Source organism: Gossypium hirsutum, chromosome A03 (assembly GCF_007990345.1).
Source record: "Gossypium hirsutum isolate 1008001.06 chromosome A03, Gossypium_hirsutum_v2.1, whole genome shotgun sequence".
In the NCBI taxonomy this organism is placed as follows: Eukaryota; Viridiplantae; Streptophyta; class Magnoliopsida; order Malvales; family Malvaceae; genus Gossypium; species Gossypium hirsutum.
The window spans coordinates 38,266,254-38,275,935 of record NC_053426.1 but is presented as its reverse complement, the minus strand read 5'-3'; the positions used below and the strand labels follow the sequence as shown (position 1 = coordinate 38,275,935).

The following is a 9,682-nucleotide window of genomic DNA, read 5'->3' as shown; positions in this document are numbered from 1 at the left end:
ACAGCCCCTAATACGAACTTCTACAAAATTACCATTTTGCCCCTAAACTTTCACATATTTACACTTTTGCCCTAAGGCTCATAAATTAAACCTCATCCTATTTTCTTATGTTTTATGACATGCTGATCATTTTTTCCTTCTATGGAAACATCAAATTCACACTCTAACATGTACTTATGAATATTAGGTATTTTTACCCATTATGTCATTTTACTCGTTTTTACGAAAAATCACTTAGCAAAAGTTGTTTAACACAATCTCAAACTTCATATTCTACCATAAAACATCAAAATTCATACATATCATCCATGAGTAAAATTTTAAACATAAACCCTAGCTCAAAATATTGGTAGAAATAGGTAAACCGAGCTACGAGGATTTCAAAAATGTAAAGAACATTAAAAAAGGGCATAGAAATCACTTACAATCAAGGCTTAAAAGTGTTGAAACCCTAGCTATGGTGGAGAGAAAAATTTGGCAGCAACTTATGGAGAAGATGATCATTTTTGTGTTATTTTCCCATTTTATTTCATTTAATATTCAAATGACCAAAATGCCCTTTCTTACTAAACTTTCAAAAATTCTATCCATGTCCAATTTTTGTCCATAAACTTAGAAATTGGTAAAATTTCTATTTAAGACCTCCTAATTAATATTTCAAAGCAATTTCATACTAGAAACTTCTAGAATGCAAGTTTTGTAACTTATTCAATTTAGTCCCTAACTTCAAATTAAGCACTTTATGCATAGAATTTCTTCATGAAATTTTCACACAATCACACAATCTTGCAATCATATCATAGACCTCAAAATAATTCACAATTAGGCAAGCAATCGCTAAAATTAATTCACCAAAATTTTCATGTACTTATCTAATCATGCTAAAATACATAAAATAATATTTAAAATAACTTCCTCGACCTCAATTTAGTTGTTCTAAAATCACTATTCTGACTAGCCCTAAAATCGGGCTATTAAATTCTCTCCCTTTTAGGGGTTTTCGTCCTCAAAAATCTTACCGGTAAAAAGGTTTGGGTTTTGGCTTTTCATGATCTCTTCGGGCTCCCATGTGGTCTATTCAACCTCATATTGCTGCCATAATACTTTCACAAGGGGAACGCTCTTATTTCTCAATTGCTTAACCTCTTGGGCTAGGATCTTAACAGTTTCCTCACTATAGGACATATCCAGATGAATCTTAACCTCTGTTGGCACAATCACATGCGAATGGTCTGATCTATATTGACGTAGCATGGACACATGAAACACGTCGTGAATCTTTTCCAATTCTAGTGGTAAGGCCAATTGATAGGCAGCCGGCCCTACTCTCTCGGTAACTTCATAGGGTCCTATGAAACGAGGACTCAACTTACCTCTTCTACCAAATCTGAGAACTTTTCTCCATGAGGATACTTTCAAAAACACTCAATGAAATTCAATCTCTTTCTATTTCAAATCCACATAGGATTTTTGCCTATCCAAGTTGGCCTTCAAACAGTCACAAATCACTTTAACTTTCTCTTCAGTCTCCTTGACTAGATCGACCCCGTGAATCTGACTCTCTCTGAGCTCGGTCCAATATAAGGGCGTTCGACACTTTCGCCCATATAAAGCCTCATAAGGCGTCATCTTCAAACTCGAATGATAGCTATTATTGTAGGTGAATTCAACCAATGATAAGTACCTTTCCCAACTACCTTGAAATTCAAGAACACTACACTGCAACATGTCTTCTACAATCTAAATCACTCTTCCGACTAACCGCAGGTTTGCGGGTGAAATGTCGTGCTGAAACTCAACTTTCTTCCCAATGCCTCTTGTAACTTTTCCAAAACCACGAGGTAAATCTCGGTTCCCTATCTGAAATAATCGACAAGGGCACCCCATGTTGTCTCACAATTTTAGAAACATACAAGTCAACCAATCTCTCAAGGGAGTACTCGGTGTGCACTACTATAAAATGTGCCGACTTTGTTAGCCTATCCACAATAACCCAAATAGCATCATTTTTCTTCGGGGTTACCGACAAACCCGTCACAAAATCCATAGTAATCTGATCCCACTTCCACTCGAAGACCGTAATAGGCTGAAGTTGACCCGAAGGTACTTAGTGTTCAGCCTTCACTTGCTGACACACAAGACACTTACAAACGAACTCTGAAATATCTCTTTTCATTCCCGGCCACAAATAAATTTTCTTCAAATCATTATACATTTTCGTACTCCCAAGGTGTACTGATAAACAACCACTATGTACCTCATATAATATCTTCTGAATCAATTCGGTGTCCTTAGGAACACAAATCCTATCCTGGAATCTCAAGCAACCGTTGGAACCGATCCGAAAATCTGATTCAACATCCGATTCGCACAGGATTTTCTTGGATAGTAATTCGCTATCACTCTTCTGATCCTCAAAAATTTCTTGAAGAAACGTCGGTCTAGCTTTTAGCTCTTCTAGAACCGAACCATCCTCTGACAAGGCCAATTGGGCATTCATTGCTCTCAAAGCAAACAATTATTTTCTACTTAATGCATCGGTGACCACGTTCGCTTTTCCCGGATGGTTATCTATAATCAACTCATAATCTTTTAGTAGTTCCAACCATCTATGTTGCCTCAGATTTAAATCCTTTTGGGCCATCAAGTAGTTAAGACTTTTATGATCGGAGTATACATGGCATATCTCTCCAAACAAATAATGTTGCCAGATCTTCAGAGCAAATACTATAGTGGCCAAATCTAGGTCGTATGTAAGATAGTTCTTCTCGTGAAGTTTCAATTGTCTCTAGGCATAAGCCACAACTTTGCCCTCTTGCATAAGTACACATCCCAACCCATTCAAAGAAACATCGTTATAAATCATGAATTCTTTTCCTAATTCGGGTTGTACTAGTTCAGGGGCCTCAGTCAACAACATCTTCAACTTCTCGAAACTCTGTTGACACTTATTCGACCATTCAAACTTAACTCCTTTTTGAAGCAACCTTGTCATGGGAGTCGCAATCATAGAGAAGTCCTTTACAAATCGCCTGTAATAACCGGCCAACCCTAAAAAGCTTCTAACTTCAGTCATATTCTTTAGTGGTTTCCATTCAACAATAGCAGAAACTTTGCTGGAATCAACCCTAATTCCATCACTCGAAACAATATGGCCCAAAAAGTCGACTTCTCTAAGCCAAAACTCACTTTTACTAAACTTGGCATACAACTGATTGTCCCTCAGAGTCTGCAAAATGGTTCTCAAGTGTTTGACATGTTCTACCCTGTCTCTAGAGTATATCAGGATGTCATCGATGAATACAACTAAAAACTTATCTAGATATGGCCGAAATACTCTATTCATTAAATCCATAAACACAGCGGGAGCATTTGTTAAGCCGAAAGGCCTGATGAGAAACTCATAGTAGCCATATTGCATCCTAAAAGCGGGTTTAGGCACATCTGCTTCTTTAACTCGTAGTTGATAGCAGCCAGATCTCAAGTCTATCTTAGAAAACCATGCTGCTCCCTTCAGTTGGTCAAACAAGTCATCAATTCGCACCAACGAGTATTTTTTCTCGATCATCCTCTTATTTAACTGCCAGTAATCTATGTACAACCTCATAGATCTATCTTTCTTTTTCACAAATAACACCGGAGCACCCCACGCTGAAAAACTTGGTCTCACGAAACCCTTTTCGGTCAATTCTTGTAACTGTGACTTTAGTTCTTTCAGCTCAGTCGAGGCCATCCGATACGGAGCAATCAAAATAGCCGTGGTCCTTGGCATTAACTCTATACCAAATTTAACCTCTCTATTAGGGGGTAACCCAGGGAATTCTTTCGGGAATACATCCACATATTCACTTACAACCGGTACTGACTCAACATTCAACTCTGATTCCTTAGTATTCATTACAAAAGCCGAATAAGCTTTACATCCTTTCCTCAAACACTTCTGGACAGACATGGAGGATATCACCATAAATAAGTTCCCTGGCTCACTTGATTCAACCCAAAGGGTTTCAACATTTTCACAATTTAATTTAATATCCTTTTGTCTACAATTTACTATAGTATCATGGAATGTCAACTAGTCCATACCCAATATGACATCAAACTCATCGAATGGTAATAGCATCAAATCGGCTGGAAAACAATGACCTTTAACTACTAAAATACATTTCTTACATACTTTATCGACTATCACATGTTTGCCTAATGGGTTTGACATTTTAATCATAAATTTCGTAGACTCAACAGGCATATTCGTGCTAGACACAAACTTCATGCACACATACGAATGAGTAGAACTAGGGTCAATCAAAGCAATAACAGTATTATCATAGAGAAAGAATGTACCGGTGATCACATCATGAGAGGATGCATCTTCACGTACACGTATGGCAAAGGTTCTAGCTGGATCTCTAGCTTCAGACCTTACGGTAGTGTCTTTCGTCACATTCTTGCAACAAGCCCCAACTCTAAAATTCTTCTGAGGTCTTCCTTTAAAGATCATGCCACTTGGCCTTGTACTCTAAAATTTCTCTTTGTCAATCATTTCAGGGCAATCTTTAATAAAGTGGTCTTGGGAACCACATCGAAAATAGGATCCATCATTCATTCTACACTTGCCGAAATGATTTCGACCACAATGCTGGCATTCTGGTTTGGAAGATTTGACATTGCCCACACTATCCACTGATGTAGCCTGAGACTTAAAATCTGAATCTTGTTTCCTACGATCTTGGTACGAATGTCCAACGATGAATGAGAACGAGAGTAGGCATTTTTGGATTTCTTAAACTGTGATGGAAATGACTTGCTCGAATGTCTCTTCCTTACATCTCTAGTTTCTGCTTCGGTTTTCTTCTTTACCTTGATTAATTCCTCGGCTTTACAAGCCCGATCAACGAGTACTACGAACTCTTTCAACACAAGGACACCCACTGATAGTCTAATGTCCTCATTAAGTTCGTCTTCGAACCTTCTACATATCTTGGCCTCAGAGGATACACACTTCCAAGCGTACTTACTAAGTCAGACAAACTCTCTTTCATATTCAGTGACCGTCATGCAGCCTTGTTTCAAGTCAAGGAATTCCTTTTTGATCCATAAATCTTTCACTGATGTATTTCTTTCGGAATTCCTCTTGGAAGAATTCCCATGTTACCCTTTCTTGAGGCACCACCGAAACTAACGTCTTCCACCAGTAGTATGCAGAGTCCCTCAATAAGGATATGGCACACTTCAAGCATTCTTTGGAAGTGCAAGATAATTCATCGAATACCCTGATGGTATTTTCAAGCTAGAATTCTGCCCTTTCAGGGTCATCATCTTTATTAGCACAAAACTCCTTGGCTCCATGCTTCCGAATCTTATCCACTGGAGGTCTATTTTGCCTCTCAAGTTCTATACCCTGGGGTACTATGGGGATAGGTTAAGGGATAGGTGGGGGTGGAGAAGGTTGAGCATTCGAGTTCGCTCGGACGAACTCCGTGTACCACTCATTCATCATGTAGAGAAAGGCCTCTCGAGCCCCTTCTCCTCCTCCCTGACTAATCGTGGGAGGTCGATTATCGGATGGCACCACCCCTTTGGCGAAGGAAGGGGCCAGCGTATTACTTTCTACATCATCCAACATAGTTCGACCGGGATCCATTACTACATGAAGACACAATTTAAAAAATCAGGAGTTGTCACATTATCACAATTTATTTATGGCATGTATAGATAGACTCGTACACACGCTACGTTAGTCCGAGAACTGACTAAACCGTAGCTCTGATACCACTAAATGTAACACCCCACAACCGTGCCCCACGCAGGGTTGAAATATGAGGCATTACCTAACTTAAACTTATGCATATAGATATTTTCATAACACCAAAACATTGTCAAATTAAAAATTTTTCAATTTTATTTTTAAACTCCTTAATAAGAGCCTACTAGGCCCAAAACATCCATCGGAACCCATTCGGAAGCAATCCGAGTCCTTTAAAGAACTCTAAAAAAACTCTTAACACAGGGGCACACACTCGTATGGAAGGGGCAACACACTCGTGTGACATTTCAACATGTTGTGCTATTGGCCCGTGTGGCTCACACGACCTAAGCAATACGGGGACACGCCCGTGTCCTATACCCGTGTGGAATTAATTCTAAATGCACACCTACAGGGGTTTTCACACGGCCTAGAACACGCCCATGTCTCTGGCTTGTGTCCTTCACACGGCCATGGCACGCCCATTTCCTAAAACGTGTGCAAAAACTTGGACATTCTATTTCTGACGTCAGCAATCCTTAAGGGCCACACGGCCAAGGCACTCCCCCATGTGCTAGGCCGTGCCCTTCACACGGTTGAGACACACGGTCATGTCTCTGCCCATGTATTTACTACCATGCATACTGACTTACAATTCTTAATTGCAGGGGTTACACGGCCATATCACACACCCATATGGTGAACCATGTGTCACACACGGCCTAGACACACGCCGGTGTACCTACCCTTATGGACAAAATAAGGCTATTTACCAAGCCTTTTTGTCATCTTTACTTATATAACCTGTACAAAAATTACTCTATACTAACATAAGGGCACATTACATAGCTAAAATAACCACAATGGACTACATTTCATTTATGTAATTTACTCATCCATGAAAATATCATCTTTTATTTATAAATCAAAATGAGTATTGACCATCATTCATGGTCATATACAAAATGAGTATCATATTCATCATATGAGCCAACACATTATGGCTAACTAACAAAACACTAAACAATGCTCGAGTCCCTAAACATGCCAGAAAACAAAATAATGAAACTAGCTATACCAAAGTCTTGAGTGATAGTGTGATCGAAGCTTTTGATGTCACTGGATCCCCGATGCTAGATTGGTGGCACTATAAGGAAAGAAAAGAAAGGAGGGTAAGCGTGGGAGCTTAGTAAGTACATATATGCAAATAAAGTGTAATTATAAGAAAATCATATTCATCCAACGGTAGCTTGCCATGCTTAAAAGATATAAATCACTTAACGTCTCTGATAAACCATAATATATACATATTTTTACCCCATGCTTAACGCATTTTATGGATGATTTTCCCTTAGAATTGGTGAATTTGATGCTCCTAATGCATTAATTTTATGTTTTATACTTAGGAGAGCAAAAGGAATGAGAAACGGGCCAAAAATGGAGAAAATGGGCCAAAGTACAAAATCAACACGGCCTGGACATCCTCACACGGGTAGACCACACAGCCATGTCAATTTGACAGATTCGAAGCACAATTCACACGGGCGTGTCCCTGCTGAGCCCAACTTGAGTCCAATTCAGAAATGGCTAATTTTGAGGGTTTTTAGGCATTCTAAAGCCTATAAATACGCCTTAAAGGAAGAGAAAAAAGGGGCACGGTGAGGAAGGAAGGAATTACTCGAAGGAAGCCGATTGATCTATCTTAGAAGCCAGAGTCACCATCAAGACTAAAGATCTCCCCTCAATTTCCCTTCAGGAGTTTTGGGTTTTCTTTATGTTTTGCATTCGTTATTCTTCTGAGATGTTTTCCTTTTTAGTTATGAACTAAATCCCCTAAATACCTAAGGGGAATGAAACCTAAGACGAATCTTGTTATTATTTTCTGAATTGTATGATAAATATTTAACTTGTTCTTAATTATGTGTTCTTAATTCTTGTTTTGATATCTCATGATACTGATTCAAGATAAGATCTTATGCAGAGGAGGAATAGACCTTGTCTCAGAGTACATTTGTCATAATTAAGCGGAGTTGTTTGCGCACCTAGACATAAGGTGACAAGATTTTGCCGGATTAGGGTGAAACCTATTAAGGGGATCCATAGATCGAGTTAATGCAACCCTAGAGTGTTAATTAGAGAAAAGTCTCAATTATTCAATCTATGGATTAGACGTTATTAGTCTTGAATAGGGATAATAACATAACTTAGGGATCTCTACAGAACAAGTTAAATGAATAAATCGTCTGATTCGGAGCCAGAATAACAAGTACAGTCTAGGTGGATTTTTCCTTAGGTATTGTCTTAATTCAATCATTTTCCAAAAGTAATCCCCCAATTCCATTCTCTGTGAATTCTTAGATTAGTTAATTAGTTAGTTAAAACAAAACCCCCTTATTCTTAGGCTAGATAATAAAAAGATAGTCATTACTAGTACTTTTAATTCCTTTGGGTTCGACAATCCGATCTTGCTAAAACTATACTACTGTTCGATAGGTACACTTGCCTGCATCACGATAATAGTTAGTTTCAAGAATGATTAATTATAAATATTTAAAACTTACCTGTCACAAAAATCGCAATCAAGTTTTTGGCGCCGTTGCCGGGGAACTAAGATATTAGGAACACTCAATTTTTATTACTTTAGCCATTTATTTTTCTTGCAAGTTAATTTTATTTTAATTTTATTATTATTTATTAATTTACTTTCTCTTTCTCTTGGCAGGTTTTTATAGTTTATGACTAGAAGAAACCCGTCAGGACCACTACTTTTTGAAGAAGAAATCGATCGCACAATTCGCAGAAACCAAAGAGAAATAAGGCGAAGCTTAAGATACACAGAGAACGAGCAAGAGGATGATACTCAACCCCCAACCAAAGAGATGGCTGAAAACCAAGAAAATCAGCTACCTCCTGCGATACACGTTGAACTAGCAAATCAAAATCCTACTCCTCGTACTATGTATGATTATGCTAAACCTACTTTAAGAGGAACTGAGTCAAGTATAGTTAGGCCTGCTATTGCTGCAAATAATTTTGAACTAAAACCTAACACTATTCAGATGATACAGCAATTTGTTCAGTTTGATAGTTTGCAAGATGAGGATTTGAGCACTCACTTGGCAAATTTCCTGTAATTCTGCGATACATTTAAAATTAATGGCGTTTCTAACGATGCCATTTTCACCAGTTATTCCCTTTTTCATTGAGAAACAAAGCTAAACAGTGGTTGAACTCGTTACCACGAGGGTCAATCACTACTTGGGAACAAATGACTGAAAAATTTCTATTAAAATATTTTCCGCCGGTTAAAATGGCCAAATTACATAATGATATCTCTTCGTTTGTGCAGATGGACTTAGAAACTCTTTACGATGCATGGGAGAGATATAAGGACTTACTAAGAAGGTGCCCTCATCATGGGTTACCGCTTTAGCTATAGGTTCAAACATTCCATAATGGCCTGAATCCTTCGACTCGACAAATGGTTGACGCAACTGCTGGTGGAACCATAAATAATAAAACACCTGAAAATGCTTATGAGTTTATTGAAGAGATGTCACTCAATAACTATCAGTGGCAAGTCATGAGGACTAAGCCAACTAAAACAACAGCCATTTATAACGTCGATTCGGTTACTATACTGTCAAACCAGGTAGAACTTCTAAATAGAAAGATTGATGGTTTACTTGGTTCTACTCAGGTACATCAAGTAATAAGGTGCGAGACGAATGGAGGAGGAGCATGCACAGAGTATCAACCCTTCAACCCTAGCATCGAGGAGGAACAAGTCCAATATATGGGTAACAATAACTCTAGATCCCAAAATAACCCATATAGTGACACTTATAATGCAGGTTGGAGGAACCATCCCAATTTCTCGTGAGGCGGTCAAGGAAATCAAAGACCACAACATCCTCCGGGTTTTCAACAACCGCC

General features: G+C 38.5%; 1 non-coding gene across 1 annotated transcript; it reads right to left on the bottom strand.

Moving 5' to 3' along the window:
• Positions 1-9,063: 9,063 nt before the first annotated feature.
• On the bottom strand, positions 9,064-9,169 carry LOC121226001 (small nucleolar RNA R71). Its single transcript, XR_005923906.1, has one exon. It is a non-coding gene; the product is annotated as a small nucleolar RNA R71 (small nucleolar RNA).
• Positions 9,170-9,682: the final 513 nt, after the last annotated feature.